Raw genomic sequence first — 25,190 nt, forward strand, 5'->3', positions numbered from 1 at the left:
GTGGTGAAAAACTTGCCCAATGCACACGTTCTCAGCTGAGGTTGTATGAGGCAATGCTCTGCTATGTTTTGATCCATTCTGTCAAGAAGTATCCTTTCCAAGATTTATATAGTGCCGGTTTTTCACATTTTTGTGCTTTTTTCTTGGTGATTTTCCGGCATCAAACTGTCTCCAAGCATAGCGCTAAAGTGCTAGCTAGTGTTTCTATGCCCAAGAAGGGTTCAATTTGCCCCAGAGAAAATGTGTATTTCAGATAAACTTGATTCAGGGATGAGTTATAGTGCTGTTGACTATGGATTCATTGGTAATGAATCAACAATACATACTAAATAAGGTGTCTTTAAACAGAAACATAATACATAAGACAAGTTTCTGTATTATTCAGTTGGTTAAAATGTTGTGACCAGAGGTTCACAGGAACCTAACTCTGTGTTTCCCCTAAATGTAATAGTTCTGTATTCACTAATACAGAGTTCATGGCAATGTATAGAACATGACAACCACAAACAATAATAATCGAATGTATATATTATTTTGTAAGTCCTATTAGATGAGACTGGAACTGTTGATATCACTCTTTGCTTAGGCAATATACAAATTCAATTTTCATCAACACAAAGTCTTTGTATGTTACGTTCTCATTCCCATAAGAAGCAAATTCAATACTTTAAACATTCTGTCAGGTAACCAAACATTTTCTTTGGTTACCTGAGCATTTCAAAGAATGTGCATGCAAATTAATGACGACTGTCATTTGGTAGGAATAATTCTCCTGCAAATATTTCGGTAGGGTTTTGTTTTGATAAGTCATATTAAGATATTATCACTTTCACTGAAAGTGAAAGAAAGTGAAGTCGCTCAGCCGTGTCCAACTCTCTGCGACCCCGTGGACTGTAGCCCACCAGGCTCCTCCCTCCTTGGGATTCTCCAGGCAAGGATACTGGAGTGGGTTGCCATTTCCTTCTCCAGGGGTTCTTCCTGACCCAAGGATTGAACCTGGGTCTTCAGCATTGAGGGCAGATGCTTTTACCATCTGAGCCACCAGGGAAGCCCACATATACATATATATATATATATATATATATATATATAGCACTATTTTATATACTGTACAAATTTTTCAGATAAGCTTGAAGATAATTATACATTTATTTTAGAAGTACTCTAAAGAAAATACCTATTTCAATGCCATTAACATAACCAGTACACAGAATTAAGAATTGAATAGCTTAAAAAATGTATTGATGATATTTTATAATAATCAGAAGTTTACAGATACACCTGACTAAAATAACTTCATTTGTAAAACAAAGATAAATGATCATTTTACTATTCTGACCCAAATTGTAAGACTTTCAAAATTTTCAAAATCTAGCCATGAAGTTGGTTGAGAATTACCATGCACTTGGACTTGATACTGACATCAGTAATCAGGAAGATAGATATAGCATCAAATGTTAAACTAATACTTACCTATAATAAAACTACATTTAGTTGGGATATGCTGCTGCTGCTGCTGCTAAGTTGCTTCAGTCGTGTCTGACTCTGTGTGACCCCATAGATGGCAGCCTACTAGGCTCCCCCGTCCCTGGGATTCTCCAGGCAAGAATACTGGAATGGGTTGCCATTTCCTTCTCCAGGGGTTCTTCCTGACCCAGGGATTGAACCTGGGTCTCCTGCATTGTGGGCAGAAGCTTTTACCATCTGAGCCACCAGGGAAGCCCATATATACATATATATACAGCACTGTTAAAATAGTTTAATATACTGCCATAGATGGCAACCCACCAGGCTCCCCCATTCCTGGGATTCTCCAGGCAAGAACACTGGAGTGGGTTGCCATTTCCTTCTCCAATGCATGAAAGTGAAAAGTGAAAGGGAAGTCGCTCAGTTGTGTCCGGCTCTTAGAGACCCCATGGACTGCAGCTTACCAGGCTCCTCCATCCATGGGATTTTCCAGGTAAGAGTACTGGAGTGGGGTGCCATTGCCTTCTTTGTAGTTGGGATATATCTAGAAACAAATGCCCTGTGAAGGGCATGATAGGAACCAGTTAGAACACCATGTGGCAGAAGAAGTGGTCATTGAAAAGACCTGAAGATCCTTTAGCTGAGGCTCTTATTGAGGGTGGGGCTGGGCTGGCAGCTTGTATCCAGGCAAAGATGAGGCACTGAGTCTTGGTAATGGTGGTGGTTTGAGCACAGAGTTTTAATCTTGGCAAGCTGGAGATTTCATGCCTATCTTATTTTCCTTTGAGAGGGACCTTTTCTTATCTCGGACACTCCTGCCTGGGATTCTTACTGTAATTTGTCATCCATAGATGGCCACTCAGCAAGCAACAGAGCTTAAGAAGAAGCATTTGTTGTTTCAGAAAGGTTTCTGGGTAGTTATACCATCGGACCTGTCAGAAAAACCAAGAGCACTGATTTAAATTCTTTGGTGTGTTACTTAATTACCTTTTTAATTAGGATAAAATGTCTTTTCACCCTCTCCTATTTGAATACCGCCATCCCTGCTTTCAGGGCCAAGTTATAAATACACTGCAATGAATAGCTCTCACCCCCTCCCTTCTCTTTCCCCAATGAGCCAGCTGCTCCTGTGTGTTCAACTGTCAGGATCTGTGCTGCAGAGATGCTCCGAGTGCTCCCTAATAACTTGGGGAATCGGTGCCGCTCATCGCCAAGGCTGACAGCTGAACACAGCTCAGGGGAACTAAATGTGCAAGAGGAGCAGAAAGAAAAGGGGAGATTGATTCTTTGAGATGCAAGGAAAAAATGCCTACAAAAATAGCCATAATCCTGCGGGGTGGGTGATGAGAGTGAGGACTGGGAAATGTGTTAGTCGACATGGGAAAAGGAAAATAAAGTTCCAGTTGGAAAGTCGAAGAAAAGATAATTTACAAGAAACACTTGATTTATTTCCTCTTCTCATGGATAGAATTTTAAAACAATCTTCTTTGTCTGTTGAGACCCAGTACTGGGAGACATAGATGTCTGAAGTTGGGGACCCTTTGTCCACAGAGCCAGATTTTCCTTTGGGGAAGAGAATCTGCTAAGAAAGAAAGAGCCTGCTAGTAGCTCTCTGGATGGCCTTTATACGAGGGCTTCCAGAATTATAAAACATTCTAACAAGAATAATTCTGAGATGCAAATTTTAAAATTATGCTTAGTTGTAGCAAGATACACATGACATGAAAGTTGCCATCGTAAACACGTTTAAGCATACAATTCAGTGGTATTGAGTACATTGCCATTGTTGTGCAACTTTTGTCACCATTCATCTCCAGAATTTTTTTTTGTAAAACTAAAACTCTAGGCCCACTAAACAATAAGTCTCCAGCCTCCTTTCCTCCTACTCCTGGTCATGACCATTCTGCTTTCTGCCTCTGTGAATTTGACTGCTCTAGGTATCTTATGTAAGGAGAATCACACAGTGTTTGTCTTTTGGTGACTGGCTTCTTCCACCTCTCTTAATATCCTCAAGATTCATCTACCTTATCACACATGTCCGAGTTTCATCTCTTTTCAAGGTTGAATTAATTATATGCTCATTCATGCTTGAGAAAACTTGGGTTGCTTCCACCTTTTGGCTATTGTAAATAATCTTCTATGGGTATACAAGTAATGCTACTATGAATATGGCTATTTAATTCAGGCCAGTCACTCAGTCATGTCCGACTCTTTGCCACCCAATGGACTGCAGCATTCCAGGCCTCCTTGTCCATCACCAACTCCTGGAGTTTACCCAAACTCATGTCCATTGAATTGGTGATGCCATCCAACCATCTCATCCTCTGTTGTCCCCTTCTCCTCCTGCCTTCAATCTTTCCCAGCATCAGGGTCTTTTCCAATGAGTCAGCTCTTCGAATCAGGTGGCCAAAGTTTTGGAGCTTCAGCTTCAACATCAGTCCTTCCAATGAACATTCAGGACTGATCTCCTTTAGGATGGACTGGTTGGATCTCCTTGCAGTCCGAGGTACTCTCAGGAGTCTTCTCCAACACCACAGTTCAAAAGCATCAATTCTTTGGCACTCAACTTTCTTTATGGTCCAACTCTCACATCCATACATGACTACTGGAAGAATCACATCTCTGCTTTTTAATATGCTGTCTAGGTTGGTCATAACTTTTCTTCCAAGGAGCAAGCATCTTTTTCATGGCTGCAGTCACCATCTGCAGTGATTTTGGAGCCCAAGAAAGTAAAGTCTCTCACTGTTTCCATTGTTTCCCCATCCATTTGCCATGAAGGGATGGGACTGGATGCCATGATCTTCGTTTTCTGAATGTTGAGCTTTAAGCCAACTTTTTCACTCTCCTCTTTCACTTTCATCAAGAGGCTTTTTAGTTCCTCTTCACTTTCTACCATAAGGGTGGTGTCATCTGCATATCTGAGGTTACTGATATTTCTCCTGGCAGGCAATCCTGATTCCATCTTGTGCTTCATCCAGCCCAGCGTTTTGCATGATGTACTCTGCATGTAAGTTAAATAAGCAGAGTGACAATATATAGCCTTGATGTACTCCTTTCCTGATTTGCAACCAGTCTGTTGTTCCATGCCATTTCTAACAGTTGCTTCTTGACCTGCATACAGATTTCTCAGGAGGCAGGTCAGGTGGTCTCACTCATAATCACCTCCAGAACAGAACCTGTGAAGCCAATAGGGGAACAGTCCAAAATTAGAAATAGAGTGAAAAGGAGTATTGGGATAATTTGGATTGTGTATCTCTTTCAATGTTGAATTTTTTCTCATTAGTTCATTTATAGATTTGTGTGTTTATTTTTCTCTTATGTTTTCTTATAATTTTTGGAAAGAAATAATTAGATAAAGAGTTAAAATATAAGCAGTAAACATCAGAAAATTTTTAAAGCATTTATGTCATAATAGCCTCCATTGTATGTAGAGACTTCTGAAGAGTACCATTGGCCTTAGAACTTAGTAATGAATTATTAAATAGTTGTTCTTTGAAGGGAAATAATAGAGTTTTAAATTAATGTGAAGTCATGAATCTGAAACATGACTCAAGCTGAGTTTGTGGGGTTATTTGAAATAATATGATCTTATATCAGTTTAAAATGCTTATATGAATCCCTATATATCCTTTTTTTTTTCCTAATTTTATTTTTATTTTTATTTATTTTTATTTTTTTTAAACTTTACATAATTGTATTAGTTTTGCCAAATATCAAAATGAATCCACCACAGGTATACATGTGTTCCCTTAAAATTAGTCCTAAAGCTAATATTTGAAATACAAAAAGCTCATGCCCAGATAGGTAATGAACTATGACTCTCTCTTTTAGAGATAATCAGTCATTAAAACTTAATTTTAAGTCAACCATAGAAATAAATAGAATTCTGTAAGTATTCAACAATTCATGATTAAAATTTTTTTCCCAATGCTGTTATCTCTCCTTGTTCAAAGAAATTACCAAATTCTACCATGTCTGCATTTTTCAAATGTCTGGTTCCATACTCTCTGCTTTATCTGCCCTACCACTACCGCAGCCATGCAGAAGTCTTATACAGGATATATTGTATAAATCTGACTGGTATTTATTTATTCAAAGTCCTTCAACTTCTAATTGTTGGGGATGAAAAGAAAGATAAAAGGAAAATAAAGAATTCTTTAGCCTCCCATAGAGAATAAGACTTACTATGACCTAGCTCCTATCTGTCTCTCTCTGGTCTTGTCTTTCATTATGTCAAAAATAAATGGCAAAATAACAGAGAACGTCAGTAGTGGGAGGGATGTCTTTGAAGAAAAAGTCTTGTGGAATGAGCTACATTTAAGGCAAAATACTTTTTAAGAAGCACCAGTTGTTTGAAGCACAAAGGTAAGATCATTTCACTAAGGAGAAAACAGGAAGGTTCAAGGACTTAAGAGGAAGAAAGAGGTAACTTGAGCAGGATGAATAAGGTGTCCTATGTTGGAGATGTTCTTGGAGACAAAGGTAGTTGACCGATCACATAGACCATGATGTGGTCTTATAGACCATGGACTTATAGACCATGATGAAAAACTGGTGTTTCATACTAAGTGGGGATGGATTTAAGGAAGGAAATCACATGACACAACTTTTCCAAATATCACTATGAAAAAATAAAAGTATTTGTCACTCAATCATATCCAACTCTTTGTGACCCCATGGACTGTAGCCCACCAGGTTCCTCTGTCCATGGGGATTCTCCAGGCAAGAATACTGGAGAAGGATAGTCATTCCGTTCTCTAGGGGATCTTCCCAACCCAGGGATAGAACCCAGATCTCCCACATTGGAGGTAGATTCTTTACTGTGTGAGCCACTGAAAGTGAAAGTGAAGTCGCTCAGTCCTATCTGACTCTTTGCGACCCCGTGGACTGTAGCATACCAGGCTTCTCCGTCCATGATATTCTCCAGGCAAGAATACTGGAATGCGTTACCATTTTTTCTCCAGGGGATCTTCCCGACCCAGGGATTGAACCGAGGTCTCCCGCATTGGAGGCAGATGGTATAACCTCTGAGCCACCAGGGAAGCCCCATAAAGCAAATAGCTTTCCCCATTTTAGAAATAATAAAACTTGATAGCCTGAGATGTTGCATCTTAAGTGGCAGAGGCAGCATTCAAACCTCCGTTTTGCCTGACTTTAAAGGCTTCTTTCTTTTCATTACACTGTGTCAAAGAGAAAGGTTTTGTTAGGATCTTTGTCATTGTATTAGAAGAGAAAATAATTGAGTACTTCTTTTCCCACTCATTAATTTCTATAGCACTTTAAAAGCAAAATCTCATCCACAATATTTAAGCAAAAATAAATGAAAAAGTAAATACACTCATGGGGAAAGTACAGAAAAAAGGTAATAAGAAATTGGAAAAGGAAAAATAATCTTCTTTAGTATTAAAAAAAGTGGGAGGAAGAGGAGATCAAATAGTGGTTTGGCTAATTTGAATCTCCCCTGGGTGGGCAGCACCGCTCAGTTCAAAAATGCCTCTTAAAGTAGTTGAGTGCCCTCTTCCCTCCTGAAGTTGGTAGACCACATCGGTGCAGCTACACGGAAGGGTTAAATGGAGAACACAGAACAAATCCCTTACTGTGTGAAGCCAAAGGCCAACTTATGCTCTCAAATGGCTCCACAGCTGGTCGTGGCCTTTAGGGTCCTGAGAGCAGTCCGGATAATGTGAGGCTGAAGGCTGTGTGCCCTGATGAGAGATGCTGACAGCTTCTACCACCCCAGGTCCATTTAACACCGAAACCACGTGCAACCTATCTGGAGAAGTGGAGAAGGCAGTCTTTAGGCAGCCCCACAAATAATCCACTGACTTTTGATATCTCTACACATCCGTGCCTATCACTCACCCTTTGAACGTCATTATGGAAGAAGCAGAGCAGGAGAGTCAAATATCACAATAGATATTACTTTAGCTAAGTGGTGTCTTGGGAGAGAAAAAAACAAAACAAAAAAACACAGGAGTGACATTAGTATACAGAAGCAACTGGTGACACGGTTTATTTATTCAGCAAGGGATATTTTAAATCAATGCAATGGGCATGGACTCTGGAGTCAGACACAAGTAGATCGTAATGTGAAGTTCCCAGCCATCCTAAGAACTTAGGCAGGTTAACTGAATTACACTGAATCACAACATCAATATTGACAAAATGAGAAATAATAAGCAGTTTAAAATGTATTTGAAAATATGCCTAATACATAAATGTTGCTCAAAAAATATTTGGGTTTTGCCCCTTATTTGAATATTTTCTTGCAGCCCAAAGGGGTTGAGCCATGAAAGACTGCTTATTTATCCAAGCAACTAAAAAAAAAAAAAAATCACTAAGATCTTGTGTCCTTCACCAGTTTCTTTAATATCTCTGAGTTTTAGTTTCAAAATCTTTCAGAGAAAACTATATCCCCAGAAAGCAATTATGAAAAAAAAGATAAGAATAATTATGATTCTCATAATCTCTACTCAGAGATCTTTACTCAGAGTTTGAGAAAAATATGTTGAAAAAACCAGGTACTTAGATTATTATAATTATTCATGTTTTTATTGAGACTAATTAATGCCAAAAATAAGCACCAAAGAGATATTTGAAAAGCAGTGCTATTTCTTTGGAAGTCGCTCCTTTCCAAAATGTATGATTTTAATGTTCCCTTAGATCGCTTTTTGTTAGAAATATTTTTACATAGATACATACCTATCCAATCCTTAGCCATTAGTACTAAAATGTATTTCTTTCTGAGATATAAATGATGTTCAAAGGCCAATCACTCTGTACAAATGTCACACTCCTCAAGATTGATTTAGCATTTCTCCAACCTTCAACAGATTCTTGAATCAGTAATACTCAGAGACACAAAGCACATCAAATATACTAGTGTAATGCTTACAAAATCAATAAATGGTGGTCTTGTGAGTCTTGTTATGTCTACTTTATTGATGGACTTTTTATTATATCTGTAATTACGTTCAAAAATACAGTTTGATGTTCTTAAGAAAAAGTATTAACTCTTAAATTCTCTAAACCATAGGCCTTTGACTTTTTCCTTTTTTTTTTTTTTTTTTTTTAACTGTTCTATGGTGTAAACTATTCTACATCCAAACAAACAAGAAAGCCACAAATGAATCTTTGAGGTTCAGGGGCTGGAATGGAGGCTCTTATTGGATTAGTCAGATAGATCCACCTGTCTACCCAGAAAAGTACTGAGAAGGGCTCCTTTAACTTGGGACTTAATGGAGATAATCAAAGAAAGTGTTGAGACTGATTCATCCCACTATCTCTAAAGAGAATAGTACTTACATACAATAAACTCTAGAGATTGGGTGTGATTTCTGGTCATTTTCTGTTTCTTCTCACCGACAAGTGATGGTTACCAGTGCATGGCTAGGCAAATGGCTGTGGTTCAATTTTACTCTTCTTCTGGTTTTCTACTTCCTAGATCTCCTACAAGAAATAGACTATCAAGAACATCTTTTCTGCACTCCAATGCCCTTATTATTATTTTACAGGAGTACTAGAATTTACATACATAGGTTATGTATGTGTCAGCTATTTGGATATGGTCAGTTCTCTTAATCATAAATTCACTCCAAGGAGTAGTCAATATCTAAACAGGTGCCATTTTTGTTGATCAAACATATTTGAATATCATCCATTTCCTATGGTTCAAATTAATATAATGACCAGCATTTCACAACTTTGAGCAACATAGGCTTAGCTGTTTAGCTTAATCCATTTTCAAAGAAGAATTTTCATTGGTAAAATTAGTGACTTTGACATGCATGTTCATGGGTTTTGGAAATCATTTTTCCCTAGTAAAATTAATGCTATTCAGATATGTGGATTGGCTTTATTTCAGAGACAAACTATTCTCTTATGAACAGAATATAACAGTCTAACAAGCCCTTTAAAGCATAGCCACAAGGATGATGCCTGAGGCTTGATCTGCCTGAGGCTTGATCTTTAAATGGTCCTGTGTCCAGCCACTGGTCTCCAGAATACTTCTCATATCTGCTTCAACTGACCGTCCGATGCAAACTAGGATAGAAGAACCTACAAATATAGGAGACTGAGGTTTCGTTTTTCTTATAGAGTAAGTTGTTTAAAATGTTTTACACCTATTTGCCAACACATGATTGTTTAATATGTGTCTCTGTGGGTGGTTGAATTTGATCTGACACTTGCTTACATTATTGCTTGGTTAGGAAGTATAGGAAGTGGCAGCTACATGATCACCTAAAATATCCTAACAGTTGCACATAACTAAGTTTTCTTAGGTCACTTGGTGACCCAATATCTTAATCTTCTAAATGTGTCCCTGATCAAAGTACAGTCTTTGTGAGGTAATTACTCATCTGTCCCTGTGGCAGACTTCCCTTCCTCCAGAAGGCTGTCCTGTGCTGAGAATCTCTGGGATGCCATTCTTCATTGACTGTAGACCAAGTGCTCTGTGTTAAAGTCATGTGGTTTCTTTCAGTTCTCACTGGGATCAGCATGCTCTCTGAGAGGATTTAAAGCCTTTTCAGCTGGAAGAGTCACTTCTTGCTTTGGGCTAGGACTCCATACATTGCCTTATCAATTTGAACAGTGATGGGGTTATGGTACTCAATGTTGATATTACTATACTCCCTGCCCTGAAGTGTTGGGCATTACTGCTTTATGGTCTTACAGGAAAGGCTTTATGTATGGCCATGCTTTATGTATGTTCATGGTCTTGCAGGAAAGCTTTTATGTATGTTCATGCTTTAAATCCTACTTTACAACTTATGTGAAAGCGAGGCACAGCTTACTATGATTTATAATGTAACATATTATCACATATGAATTTTGGAACATAAATGCCAGAGTTTAGGGTTCCCTGAAAAACAGATTTTGAAATACTGATTCATATCATCTGATCATTGGGTGTGAGCTGCTCTCGTAAAAAGGGTGTAATATTAGTCAAAGCTGCTGCTTTTTGCCAAGGAAGGTGCCCAGAGAGGGAACTGGCCATAAATTGTCAGCAACCAACACTCTCTGGAGCTTGAAGAATAAGGACCACAGTCTTGAAGGCTGGTCAGATCGGCACATCACAACATCTTTTCTAGTTAGTCTGAGATTCGGACTATTTTCAATGAGGTCCCTTTCTTTTTCTGAGAGTGTCTTCCTGGTCTGGTTTTGACTCAATCTCAACTTTGCCCTTGATTTCTCCGGCACTGCCATAATTATATGGGCTCTCCCACCTCTCCTCATAAATGTCATGAACCTCAAAGGCACAATATTTGTCAAGAGTATAGGAGAGGCTCCCTTTCCTGTTAACACCAACCCAAACTGTGTCCAGCACTAACAAATAAGGGAAAATGTAAAGGAAAACCATTGTTGAAAAGAAATATGATAATTTTAAAGTATTTATTTATTAATTTACTTGCTATATAGTAATCTCTACCTCCTCCAATGTAAAGATGGAAACAAAAGAAAACATAGAGGCTTCCAACTTGGAGCCAAGTGCCCCTGAGAAGTAGGAGAGCCTAAAAAAAGTGATTAGAGTAATTCAATATATCATATAACCTAGTAAGTTAAAAATGACTGAGAAGTGGTCAAAGGCAAATTAACACCAGAAGATTAGAGTTGTACCCCAGTGAATAAAGGAAATGATAGTAGGAAAAAGAGCTCAAGAAAATGTTAAATTACTTTGACATGATATTCCTGGGAAAACAGGAAAGCAAGAAAAAAGGAGCTGGAGTGATCAAAAGGCAGGTGAAGTGATTTCTGCTACTCTTAGACTAACAAGTGTTCTCTGATAGTTTTCACCTACAAGACCATCCTCAATTTCCTCAGGTTTACAAAACTCCATATTAATGCAACTCCCTCTCAAGGAGAGCAAGAGGGGGATTAAGTACAAAATTAAGACCTTCAGGAAAAATGTAATACTTTAAAACAGCATACTTTCTCCAAAGTTTCTAGCTAATATTTTCTAATTTTGGCCTTTTACTTAAATCCCATGTGGGCCTACCCTGCCAATTTTCACCTCACCAATTCTACTTTCATTCAAAGTGTTTTTGAAATGCAACATCTACCATGAAGGTTTCCCTCATAAGAATGGTTTCTGCATGTCTAGCTAATCTGAGTATGCAAATATATTGACATTCTCACTTATCTCGTCCTTACTTCATATACTCGGGATACTAGCTTGTTTAGAAATCTATTCCCCAGTTTTATTTATCCAGTTACCAATCCCAGAACCTTACAGGTAACTATGATGTCAATAAACTCCTGCAAAATTAAACAGTCTGTGGGGTCCCAAAGAGTTGGACATGACTGAGCATGAACAAAATGATGACATAGTTTGGCACTCAAAATGATTTCTAATGTGTCAGTATGGTCACATCTTATCCAAGAGTACACAGTACAAAAAACCAAGAAACCCTCCTGAGGGGCCACTGGTCATCCCTCAGACTTAATTTATTTATGTCTTTATCCGTCTCGACCAATATGAATATCTATAGCAAACTCTAGCTCTGTAATGTGTCATCTAAACCACAGATATAGAAACATAGATATAAAGGAAACAGAAGAGACCCATCATCTTTAAATAAAAGGGAGCAATGATCTTCACAGATTGTCTCCATGCAGAAGGAAGTCCCTGTAGAAAGGTCTATAAACAGAATAACTGTGCACTCACTATATTTTATTCAGAGATACCAGTATTTATTTTTAAACAAAAAGGAAGGTTCTCAAGGCCCATTAGTTTTTTCTTAACCACAGACAAACTTCACCCACCCCCTTTGGAATCGGTGATTATTTTCATAGTACTCTGGATCATTTCAAAAAGAATAAAATAGAATGAAGGGCTGCTCTTACAAACACAAATTTTATAGAATCCTTTGGACTGGCAGCTTTGGAAATTCTTCTCTCAAGGGAAGTAAATTTAAGTGGAGCTGCACTTGAGTTCAGTTTGTATTCCCCTCTCAATTACCATCAATGCAGCTGAATCAGGAGCTACACCAAAATTCCTGAGATAGCTTTTTAAAAATCTAAAATAAAAGAAGAAAGTGTTACTGCAGACTGAGGTGAAAGAAATTTTGATACAAGAGGGACAAAATCCCTGGAGGGAGGAGCTGAGGGCAAGAAATAATGAAACAAAAGCTTGCAATACCCAAAGCAGAATATGCACACTGTGATCTTTGTTCTTTCTTTTAATTGTTTAGGCCTGCAAATATTTGATATGAAGTTGCTTGACTTAAGAGGCAAGGGAATTTTTTTTAACAGATATAAAATGAACAACCCAGGTGATTATCATAATGTGGGAAAAGAACAGCAAGTTAGGGTAATATATTTGGAAGTTGCTGTGATTATAAAATTCCCCAACAATGGACCCCAGGCAGCAGGCAGTGGGAGAATCCAATCATGCCTTATTGCTTAGGCATACTGTAGGCCACTATTATATAAACACTTATTAGCTCAAAACAATAAGTTATGTTTATAAGACAAAACATTATTCAGTAATGCTTCTCCACTCCCAATAGCTAGATCTTTGCTTTGGCTTCGACTTTTCAGTAAGTAAGAGACGTTTTGACTAATTAAAATGTGCAAAATATGTAAGTTTCAGAGCTGGTTGTTGGATTCGAGCAATTGCAGAAAAACAACTTTTTTGAAGATAGTACAATCCGATATTTATGAAATGCTATTGAAACTTAATACTCAAAATGGAGTAATTTTTGAGTTACTTATCTCTTTCTTACCTTCCTGTCAACTCACGCCTACGATTCCAGCCATACAAAACATTTAACTCTTTTATGAAAGCTTCAAGTGCTATCGGAGAGGGTTTTAACATAGCACTAAGAATACCCATGGGAGCATAATTATTGTTGCCCAGAATGTGCATCTTGGTGCATTACTTCTAGTCTGACAGCTCTGCTCTATCAAGCACACTCTGGTTCATGTATGCATGTCAGTACCATTGTAGCCTTCTCTGTGCTGACCTAAGTACCATTGAGCAGATTTAAATTGTAGATTTAAATTTAAATCTACACAGTGAGAATCTGAGCTCGTTAGATATTAGAATCAAGTTTTCTGATTCCAGAAAGATTGATTAGGGTACTTCCACAGGCATTTTTGGAAAAAGTAGAAAACAACACAGTATTTGGTCCACATTTTGTAAATTGACTAAACAAATCAGTATCAGATTTGGGATGGTAAATGTAATGCTTGCATTTTGATTCTCATCTATTACAATAAAGAGCTTTCCTTGTGGCTCAGCTGGTAAAGAATCTACCTGCAATGCAGGAGACCTGGGTTCAATCCCTGGGTTGGGAAGATCCCCTGAAGAAGAGAAAGGCTATCCACTCCAGTATTCTGGCCTGGAGAATTCCATGGACTGTATAGTCCATGTGATCACAAAGAGTCGGAAATGACTGAGTGATTTTCACTCACTTCACTCACAATAAAGATGCACTAATTTTAAGGATTCATGGTGAGTACTGTGCCAAATACTATGGATATAGAGGTAGAACAGACCTAGGTTCTAAATTAACATATAGAGATGCACAAAATATGTAAAGTTAGGAACTGAAGGAAGTTAAGATTTTAGTAGATTCAAGACTTTGCTGTGAATAAAATCTGAGATTAAGACCTAATGCTTCAGGGAAATGGTTCTGTGATCTTATGCAGTCTCTTTCATCATCATAAACCTCAGTCACTTGTTCTGTAAAATGGATTTAATACCAAAAGCTGCCTCCTTGGGTGATTTTGTGATATAAGTGAAGTAATTATGTAACTCATTTACTATAGTATCTTGCTGATAATAAATGCTCAATTAATGTTAGCTAGATGGCATTTTAACCAGTGATTTAAAAAGCAACAAACAGACTTTGGGTTTGAAGTTCTAAATATACAACAATCATAAAGGTCCTAGTGAGAGTGAGAGAGAGGGAGAGAAGTGATGGTTAACGTGCGTTCCCCTACTAACTGGCGGCTTTAAGTTCCACTTCATAGGGGCTGTTCAAGAACATAATAACGGGCCACAAACACAACCGCCCTTCAATAACATGAAGGTGAGCTGCACGCAGAAGGTGGGCACGAGGACTACAAAGGTGCAGTGAAGCACAATGGGAGGAAACATAAAATAGCTGTTGATCACTGGGATGTAGTAACAGCAAGAGCTGGCGGGGACCAGTCAGAGAAGAGGTGGCTCAGAGGAAGGGAGACAACTGAGCTTCCCATGAGACAAATTCACTGAGCTCCAAACAGCAGGCGACTGGGCAAGTCTACCAAAGGATTTCCCCTTGTATTCTGGCCTGGGGTGCTGTCCAGGTCAGCAGGTCTCTCTCTCTCCACAGTTGGAACACAGATCCAGACAACGTCTCCTAGAGACAGCCCAGGAGAGTGAAAAGAGCAGAGGCTGTGTGTTTTCTCACAACTCCACCAGCTCGGTGAACTTGGGCAAGTCACTTGACCTCTGTGGGACTCAATAACACGGTCTATAAAACATGACAACATTGTCAACCCAGAAAGCAATCAATAAAGGTTAGTGTCCTCAGATTTCCTTCTCAGCCCTAAGTCATCTAATAGTTGGCTTATTTAAATGTGTATGTTTCTATATGAACACTAGATCCAGCCCTTAAAGCACCCAGGGGTTACTAAAGTGAATCTGTGGATTCTTTGCCATGGGGACAAGCAGATTTCTCTTCTCTGTCACAACAGGAAATCATCACCACCCATCATTCCTCTGCAATCATTTCAGCTGCAGCCGAAACAGGTCCCTTTCTTTATCTCAGGATTACTGTTACTCTGGGAAACTCTCTACAGCTTCAAAATTCTTGGTGCATTTAGTGAATTTTGCTTTCAATCCAGATTCCAGATACAGACTTTTAAAACTATGATTTAATATATATATATTTTTTTTTTTACATCGTGGCAACCAAACCTCAAATCTTTTCAAACCTCAAAGAAAGCCTGCTGTCATTGGTTTTGCCCTTATCCACATCAGCATGTACTTCCTTACCACAAATTAGGTCACAGATAAGTTTGGAGCTGCCAATCAGCCTCGGATTCATCAAGCATTTTAAACTGCTGGTGCCGCAGTACAGACGCGCCAGTGTGTGCCACCGATAACGGTATCATTTGCATAGTTACAATCAGTTAGTGATAGAATGCCTGAGAGGCAGAGGGGATGCATGGCAAATGCAAAGTCACTTTCAGATTTGCATTCATTTTGGTTTTAAACGGGGAACAGAGGACCTGACTGAAAGGGGCGTCACCTCCCATGCAGCTGGATTCTGCGGCACCTCTGCCTATAGAGCGTTTCAACCCTTTGAAAGTGCTTTGTGATCTTCCTATGAACTATTCTTCTCAACAATGTCTGACATCCCTAGTAGGCATTATTATCCATAATTTAGTGAAAGGGAAGTGAATCAAAAACAGGTTGAATGACTTGTTCAACCCTGCAGGAAGTCACAGCGCAGGCAGAGGAAGAACCCACAGCTTTGTACAGGCTCCCCATCTGTTGCTAAGCCCCATTAGCTGTGCTTCCTACCTGGACCTAGTAATTAGCCAAACTAAGCGCTGCCAAATAAGGACGATGCATTGATTTTTTTTTTTTTTTAATCACGTTCCCTTTGTTGAACTTACTTTTTGACTTGGAAAACAGTGTAAAAATCCGCACCCCTGCCCCGCAAAAAAAAAAAAAAAAAAACAGGAGTAATTAAAAAAGAGAAGGAGAGTAAGATGAAGTTCATTTATTCTGAGGATTGAGAGCACAAGGAGTTAATGGTTCTAAATACTGTGGCCGGTGCTGGGAGAGAGGCTGGTAAACCTTGAGAGAATTGTGCTCTACTTAAATGACAAGTACCAGGATCTGATTGATATTCTCTGTAAAGTTTTCCCTGGTTACATCGTTTTTCCTTGGCACCTATGATTTATGGAATATACCCATATTAATTAGGCATATGCTAGTATTTGGGAACAAGCGGCAATAAGAAAATCCTTTTGCATTTCATTGCATAATATATACAATTTATTGAAAAGACACAAGTTTGGAAACTTGGGGAAAAGGTTAAGCACTTGCTTCAGGTCCCATAAAGGAAAATGCTGTCAAAAGTAGATCACCATCCCCTAAATATTAAGAAACCAAAAAATAAGTTCTATCATAGGGAAAAAAAAATTTAAAAACCATGGCAATCCCTGACTCAGCAAACAAAAGCAGTTGACAAATGTACCTGCTACCCTGTCAACAGCTGATCTTGCCTTTTCAGGATGGCCTTATCAACTTAAGATCTTGTTGGAGAGTAATGAACAGGAGAAAAGACACTGGTCCTCGGATTGCTGATCCTTAGAGCTCCTTACATAGCTTGAAGGGGAGCAGGGACTGGGATAAATCAGTGCTTTGAACCTCTTGATAATTGGTGTTCAAATCTCAGAATCTGGGTATTATTCTTGGCTAAAATATTTAATATCTACCACCTGGCTGGATTGTTCCCTATATTCATATGGGGAAGACATAGTAGGCAAGCGTTCACCCTTGCAAAAGTAGCTGGCAGAACTGAACTACATACAAGCCTGACCTAGTGTGCACTCCGAGCCCTCTCTTTTCTCCCAGTTTCTCCCATATGGATTAGGAATGCCAGTCATTTCTGGAGAGGGCAAGGGAGTGCACACAAGAGGAGAGTTTATTTTTAATTAGAGTGCCCCCTAAATGCAAAAGCAAACCTGTATCGCAGAAATTTAGCAACATGAATGAACCATTTGTTGAATACTGACTTGGATATAACATTTTACAAAGGATATTTCTAAACATCACAAGAACCCTGCAGAACAGGTAGCTCAGAATGACCTATGCAGGCAGCTAAAAAGCCGAGAGTGACGAGGTCTCTAACTCTGGGGTCAGAGGGCAGTGCTCCTGAAGTCCTCTTCGAATTCATTGGGCAATTCAGAGGAAGTCCCAAAGTGAGTTCTTTCTTATGTTATCTGTGATATTTAGACTTGCTCAGTTCTCAGTCAACTTTCATAAATATAATTACTTCCAGGGATGTCTTCATGTTCACATTTTCCTTATTATGCTATTTTCTTGGCAGTGTGCATCCTCAGGCATCCAGCCATCTGACCATGACCACAGGTTGACAGACACTGTCCTGTAAGTGGGAGCATTTTTATTCCTTTCTCCACCCCACCCGCACCCCATCAGCTCCAGATTCCTTCTCTTACTCCCACATGGTCCTTGGGATGGAAAACTTCTGCTCATATCAGATAAGTCCCACAAATCACTTAAAGATTTGTGGCAATCACATAACTGCAGCATCATTGGTTTTCTTTTTAACTTTTAAAACTTATTTATTTGGCTGAGCCAGGTCTTAGTTGTGGCATGTGGGATGTAGTTCCCCAACCAGGGACAGAACTTGGGTCCCCAGCATTGGGAGCATGGATCTTAGCCACTGAACCACCAGGAAGTCCCACAGAATCAGATTTTTCTAGAGTTTTTAAGATTGTAAAAAACACCAATGGCAATGATTACTCAACCTGGCTTGGGAAGGAGTCTGCTGATGAAGGACAGTCTAGGGGGTGCTCAAATCATGGTTCAGGCTGTGAACAGCCCATGGATGGTTATACCACAAAGGTCAATTTGTCCATCATAGATTTATCTTTATCTGATTTGCTTAAGAGGAACTCTTCAAATTTATTTGTCCCTGTTTTGTACATATTCAGCGAACACAGTAGAGATAATGATACTCTGCACAATGGACAAGTCTTTTTTTACTAAACCTGTCCAAGACATGCACATATATAAAATACATTGCATTTCCCAAAATAGCAAGTCTGTTTGCATCAAAATAAGGTGATTAAGAATGTATATCCTGGAGTCAGTTACTAAGATCCTTAGCTGTGCGTTTTGGGGAAATTTATTTCATTTCTTTAAGTCCTTGGCTTCCTTCTGTGAAAACAATATAAAAAGAGAACTTACATTATAGGGTTGTTTTGAGGATTAAATGTGATGATGTATATAAAGCCCACAGCACAGCATCCAACCGTACTAAACACTTGATGATTGTTTTTGCAAGTACCTCTGTCCACATGCACACACAGTGCACACACAAGGCAAGGAAGGAAGGGCGTCAGGAGGATGGACACTTCCTATAATGAATTTACTCCATTAGAGGAGATATTGCTATTCTCATCTTATCCATGAGGGAAAAGCAGAGACAGATTAAAATGGCTTCCACCAGCTCACACAGTTGGTTATTGATCAAGTCGGAATCAATTCAGGATTCTGATTGCAGCTTGTCTTCATACAAAAGCTCTTCAAATAGCTGCACTCTGCTTCTAACAGTGCTCTCTGCTATAGGTATAATCAGCCTGAACAAAAAGCAAAGGCATAATAAAAGAGCTTCATGGAAACTGCTTTCAACTTTATTCCATGATCTTTTCCCACAATTCTTCCTAACTATTCACCTTCTGGTTATCTTAGAGGATAGATACACAGGGCTGGGGCTTCCCAGGTGGTGCTAGTGGTAAAGTGTCTGTCTGCCAAAGAAGCAGATGCCTGAGACAGGAGTTCGATCCCTGGGTCAGGAAGATCCTGTGGAGGAGGGCATGGCAACCTATGCCAGTATTCTTGCCTGGAGAATCCCATGGACAGAGGAGGCTGGTGGGCTGCAGTCCATAGGATCGCATAGAGTTGAAAGTGACTTAGCACCCACACATGCACCCACACAAAGCTCATTCCAAGTCCACCTGGATCTAATCACCCACAACCTGGATAAAGCATAGGAGTAAGGATGTTGCTACCAGAGGCTGGGGAAAAAACCAGTAACACATCTTTTAAAGCTGAAATGAACAAGATTGAAACATGTTCTTAACCTTGAAGGATTTTTTTTTAAGGTTCCATTTATATGTAGTTATTTTGATAAGCCATTTTCATGTTAATTTTGTTTATACATATTCTAAGTTTCAATAAAATGTGCAGTGGCTTTTGTTTTTCCATTTTATGTAGATCTGTATCATCCTTATTGACTTTACATAATGAAAAAGTGGCTTCCCAGTGTCATTAGTATTGATCTTGATGAGGGCGAAAGTGACTGTTAACTCTCAAAATCATCTGTAAATATTTAATCATCCCCATTGATACTATGAAAAATAGATCAAGTGCTCATTTTCTTTCCTACAGTCATAGTATTTGACTCTATAAATGGCAGAAATCTGTATCGTCATGGTTAAAAAACAAAACAAAAGCAATAAACAAACCTTAGATATCTATGAGACTTTTCAGATTTCAATGAGAAAAAGGATGCAAGAATCTAAAAATAAATCTTTTTCTTAAGGTATTATTTTACCTCATTTCTAACAATAGTGATCCAAAAACATTTGAAAGAAGGTACTGCCAACATCACAACTGACTGCCAATATTCCCAGGACTCCTTTCCTCCTGGGTACCAGTGGGGCTGACCTACAGAGCTTAGTGCTCAGTCCTGTCCAACTCTTTGTGATCCCATGGACTGGAGCCCAACAGGCTTCTATGAACATGGGATTCTCTAGGCAAGACTACTGGAGTTAGTTGCTATTTCCTACTCCAGAGGATCTTCCTGACCCAGGGATCGAACTTGAGTCTCCTGTTTCTCCTGAAATGGCAGGTGGATTCTTTAATGCGCCACCTTGAAAGCCCTGCAGGCCCCATTGTAATAAGGTGTGGTCATAGGACTGTCTTTGGTTACTTAAGTGTTAGCAAAGGTAAAACATTTCAGTCTGAAACAGTTAATTACCAATGCCTTATCTCTAGCTCTTTCTGCCCTTTGAGGTTGTTTATGGAAGATTTCTTGTTGTGGAAGTTTAAGATGTTGAAGAAGCCCAAGCCATCTATTTACAGAGCTCCCTTTTACTCATAGATGGCATTGAGTGATCGAAAAGTACACTCTATTTTGTTAAGCTACTGAAAACTGGGGGATTGTTTAACCAAACCTGTCTTGATTTATTGGCCCAGCTATAAAATATTGATGTCCACTTTCTCTTTTACTAAAAGCAAAGATTAAAAAAAAATGCCCAAAGACCTCAGTAACAACGTGTGGCAAAATTTTGTCCATATATATCATTAGAAGCAAGAGATAACAAGAATTAATATTGTATGTTGATGCATATATGTGGAATCTGAAAAAAATCGGTATAGATGACCTTATTTACAAAGTAGAAATACAGACACAGATGTAAAGAACAAGCATATGGATACCAAGGGAGTAACTGGAGAGTAGAATGAATTGGTAGATTGGGATTGACACGTATACACTACTGATACTATGCATAAAATAGATAATTAATGGGAACCTACTGTATAGTGCGGGGAACTCGACTCAGTGTTCTGTGGTGACCTGAATGGGAAAGGAAAGGAAAGTGAAGTTGCTCAGTCATGTCCGGCTCTTTGCCACCCCATGGACTGTAGCTTACCAGGCTCCTCCATCCATGGGATTTTCCAGGCAAGAGTACTGGAGTGGGTTGTCATTTCCTGATCTAAATGGGAAAAAAAAATCCCCCAAAGAGGGAATATATGTATATGTATGGACTTTCCAGGTGGCACAGTGGTAAAGAATCGACCTGCCAATGCAGGAGATGCAAGAGACACACATTCTATCCATGGGTCATGAAGATTCCCTGGCGAAAGGAATAGCTACCCACTCTTGTATTCTTGGGGCTTCCCTGGTGGCTCAGAGGTTAAAGCGTCTGCTCGCAATGCAGGAGACCTGGGTTCGATCCCTGGGTCAGGAAGATCCCCTGGAGAAGGAAATGGCAACCCACTCCAGTATTCTTGCCTGGAGAATCCCATGGACAGAGGAGCTTGGTGGGCTACAGTCCACGGCATCGCAGAGTCGGACACAGCTGAGCAACTTCACTTTCACTTTCACTTTCCTGTATTCTTGCCTGGAGAATCCCATGGACAGAGTAGCCTATCGGGCTAGAGTGGATGAGGTCGAAAAGAGTCAGAAATGACTGAGCAACTGAACACACACACATACACACACACACACACATATTAGAGATTAGGGGCTGAGAAGTAATGGGCTTAACAGTAATTGTCCATTTTACTGGCTCTGGATCTTAAAAAAAGAGATAATTTAGAGAGGATGTAAAATTATTGGCTCAATTATTTTATGTCACTAATTATTTTTTTTAATTTTTATTAGAGTACAGTTGCTTTACAATGTTGTGTTAGTTTCTACTGTATAGTAAAGTGAATCAGCTATACATATACATACGTTTTGTGTGTGTGCTCAATCATGTCCTACTTTTTGTAGCCCCATGCTACTGTAGTCCGACCGTCTCCCCTGACCATGGGATTCTCCAGGCAAGAATACTGGAGTGAGTTGCCATTTCCTACTCTAGGGCATCTTCCTGAACTTGGGATCAAACCAGTGTCTCCTGCATTGGCAGGTGGATTCTTTGCCACTGTGCCACCTGGGAAGCCCATAACCTCTAATAGTTTCCAGTAAGTAAAGAAAATGACTGGAACGAAACTCTATATTTATTCAATATTGTTTTAATAAAGTGAAATAATTAGACTATTTTTAAAGGATATATAGGGAAAAGAGGATTGCAGTCAAAAAGAAGTTATATTAGATTGAAAGAGTTCTGAGTTATTTTTGCCGTATTCCAGGTTAAATATAATTTGGTCACATTGCATTTTTTCTTTTTATTTACTTTTCCTCAGTTTAAAACAACATTTTTTGGCTCAGTTTCTATGGGTCAGGAGTCTGAGCACAGTTTAACTAGATTCTCTGCTTCAGGGTCTCACAAAAGTTCAATTACAAAGTTAGTTAGGAATACATTTCCATCCGAGGCTTTACTGCAGGTATCTGCTCTTATGGTTATTGGCAGCATTTAATTTCTCATGGACTGTTGGACAAAGGGCCTCAGCTTCTTGTTGGCTGTTGGTCAAAGACCATCCTCAGCTCCTAAAACCTGCTTCAATCATTCCCTGGATTTGTCTCATTAGTCCCAAGAGATCCATTCTCCAGGAGGCTGATGTCTTTGGAGTGCATCAGCTGAGTGCCTCTGCTTTCCATCTTCCAGCTGTGTTTGACCAGTGAGAGGCACCCAGCAGAAAATGTAGACAGGAAGGAGATTGAGTTTGTGTTTCTGTTTCCCTGATTTCCTCTCCTCCTTGCCAGGCATTGAGTTGGCTAATTTTTTCTAAACAAAAATCAAAGCATTTTTAATCAGGGGCCTTCAGGTCCAGCTGTTGTCTCTGGATCCTCATAGTTAATTCCCCACTTGCCACTTAGACAGAGTAGTAATGGCTTCCCAGTTGGCTGGTCCTGGGACGCTTTATTGTTCCCCTTGGTTTCCCTTAATTTGTTCATACCATTTAAGACATTCCTTTATTTAAACTCTCCCTATTTATCTTATTTGACTATGCACATGTTTGTCCAGGTCTCTGCTATAACCTACTTTCTAAAAATCAGCCTAATTTTAAATGACTCCTTAGTAGCATCAGTGACTTTCTTCTCTTTATGAATTATTTTACCCCAAGTTTTTACATAACATGAAATTTATTATCTTAACCATTTAAACTTCATGATTCAGTGGCATTAACTACATTCACATTTTTTTGTGCAACCATCTCCAGAATTCTTTTCATCTCACAAAACTGAAATTGTACCATTAAACTATAACTCCTCCTCTTCCCTCCCTACTCCCAGTCCCTGGCAACCACCATTCTACTTTTGGTCCCTACGATTTTGACTACTCTAAATATCTCACATAAGTAGAATCATAAAGCTTTTCTCTTTTTGCTTATTTTACTAAGCTTAATGTTTTCAAGCTCCATTTATGCCATATGTGTTTCCTTTCTAAGGTGGAATAATATTCTACTATGTACATATATCCGGAGAAGGCGATGGCACCCCACTCCAGTACTCTTGCCTGGAAAACCCCATGGACGGAGGAGCCTGGTGGGCTGCAGTCCATGGGGTCACTAAGAGTCAGACATGACTGAGCGACTTCACTTTCACTTTTCAGTTTCATGCTTTGGAGAAGGAAATGGCAACCCACTCCAGTGTTCTTGCCTAGAGAATCCCAGGGACGGGGGATCCTGGTGGGTTGCCATCTATGGGGTCGCACAGAGTCAGACACGAATGAAGCGACTTAGCAGCAGCATATACATATATCACATTTTCTTATCCACTTGTACATTGATTGGCAACTAGGGATGGTTCCACCTTTTAGTTATTGTGAATAATGCTACTATGAACATGGATGTACAAATATCTCTTTGAGACATTGTGTTCAATTTTGTTGAATACATAACCAGAAGTGGAATTGCTGGATTATATGTTATCTCTATTTTTAATATTTTGAGGTACCACCACACTGTTTTCCACAGCAGATATATCATTTTACAGCCCTATCAATAGTGTACAGGATTCCAGTTTTTCACATCCTCACCAACACTTGTTGCTTTCTGGGTTTTGGAGATTTTTTTTGATAGAAGTCATCCCAACAGGTATGAAATGGTAGTTCACTGCACATATTATTTGAATTTCCCTAATGATTAATGGCAGAGAGGGCAATGGCACCACACTCCAGTATTCTTGCCTGAAAAATCCCATGGCCGGAGGAGCCTGGTGGGCTGCAGTCCATGGGGTCTCCAAGAGTCGGACACGACTGAGAGACTTCACTTTGACTTTTCACTTTCATGCACTGGAGAAGGAAATGGCAACCCACTCCAGTGTTCTTGCCTGGAGAATCCCAGGAATGGGGGAACCCGGTGGGCTGCCATCTATGGGGTCACACAGAGTCGGACACGACTGAAGCAGCTTAGCAGTAGCAGTAATGATTAATGGGCAGAAGCACATGGGCTGTGATGGACAGTGCAGAACTGTGGCCAAGAGGAACTACCCAACGCCCGAGGTGAGGGGCAGCGGCCAGGAGGAGCAACCCCACCAAGGAATGGTGGCTGAGCAGGCACAGGAGGGCCAAGAGGAGCTACTCCAAGTTCAAGGTCAGGAGGGGCAGCCATGAGGAGATACCTCTCGTCCAAGGTAAGGAGCAGCAGCTATGCTCTGCTGGAGCAGCCGTGAAGAGATACCCCACGTCCAAGGTAAGAGAAACCCAAGTAACACAGTAGGTGTTGAAAGAAGGCATCAGAGGGCAGACACACTGAAACCATACTCACAGAAAAGTAGCCAATCTCATCACATGGACCACAGCCTTGTCTAACTCAATGAAACTAAGCCATGACCTGTGGGGCCACCCAAGATGGACGGGTCATGGTAGAGAGGTCTGATAGAATATGATCCACTGGAGAAGGGAATGGCAAGCCACTTCAGTTATTCTTGCCTTGAGAACCCCATGAACAGTTGAAAAGGCAAAATAATAGGATACTGAAAGAGGAACTCCCCAGGTGGGTAGGTGCCCAATATGCTACTGAAGATCAGTGGAGAAATAACTCCAGAAAGAATGAAGGGATGGAGCCAAAGCAAAAACAATACCCAGTTGTGGATGTGACTGGTGATAGAAGCAAGGTCTGATGCTGTAAAGACCAATATTGCATTGGAACCTGGAATGTTAAGTCCATGAATCAAGGTGTGATTCATGGCAAGAGTGAACATTGACATTGTAGGAATCAGCGAACTAAAATGGACTGGAATGGGTGAATTTAATGCAGATGACCATTATGTCTACTACTATGGGCAGGAATCTCTTAAAAGAAATGGAGTAGCCATCATGGTCAACAAAAGAGTCTGAAATGCAGTACTTGGATG

The 25,190-nt window shown here is 39.6% G+C and overlaps 1 long non-coding RNA gene across 2 annotated transcripts in view; it reads left to right on the forward strand.

The window, feature by feature from the left end:
- Positions 1-25,190, forward strand: part of LOC139184921 (uncharacterized) — a 318,414-nt gene that overhangs the window by 42,794 nt on the left and 250,430 nt on the right. For both annotated transcript variants that reach the window (XR_011568459.1, XR_011568460.1), the window contains exons 2-3: positions 14,790-14,976; positions 17,523-17,581. This is a non-coding gene — a long non-coding RNA (uncharacterized lncRNA). The remainder of the gene's footprint in view (positions 1-14,789; positions 14,977-17,522; positions 17,582-25,190) is intronic.

Source organism: Bos indicus, chromosome 9 (assembly GCF_029378745.1).
Source record: "Bos indicus isolate NIAB-ARS_2022 breed Sahiwal x Tharparkar chromosome 9, NIAB-ARS_B.indTharparkar_mat_pri_1.0, whole genome shotgun sequence".
NCBI classification, from domain to species: Eukaryota; Metazoa; Chordata; class Mammalia; order Artiodactyla; family Bovidae; genus Bos; species Bos indicus.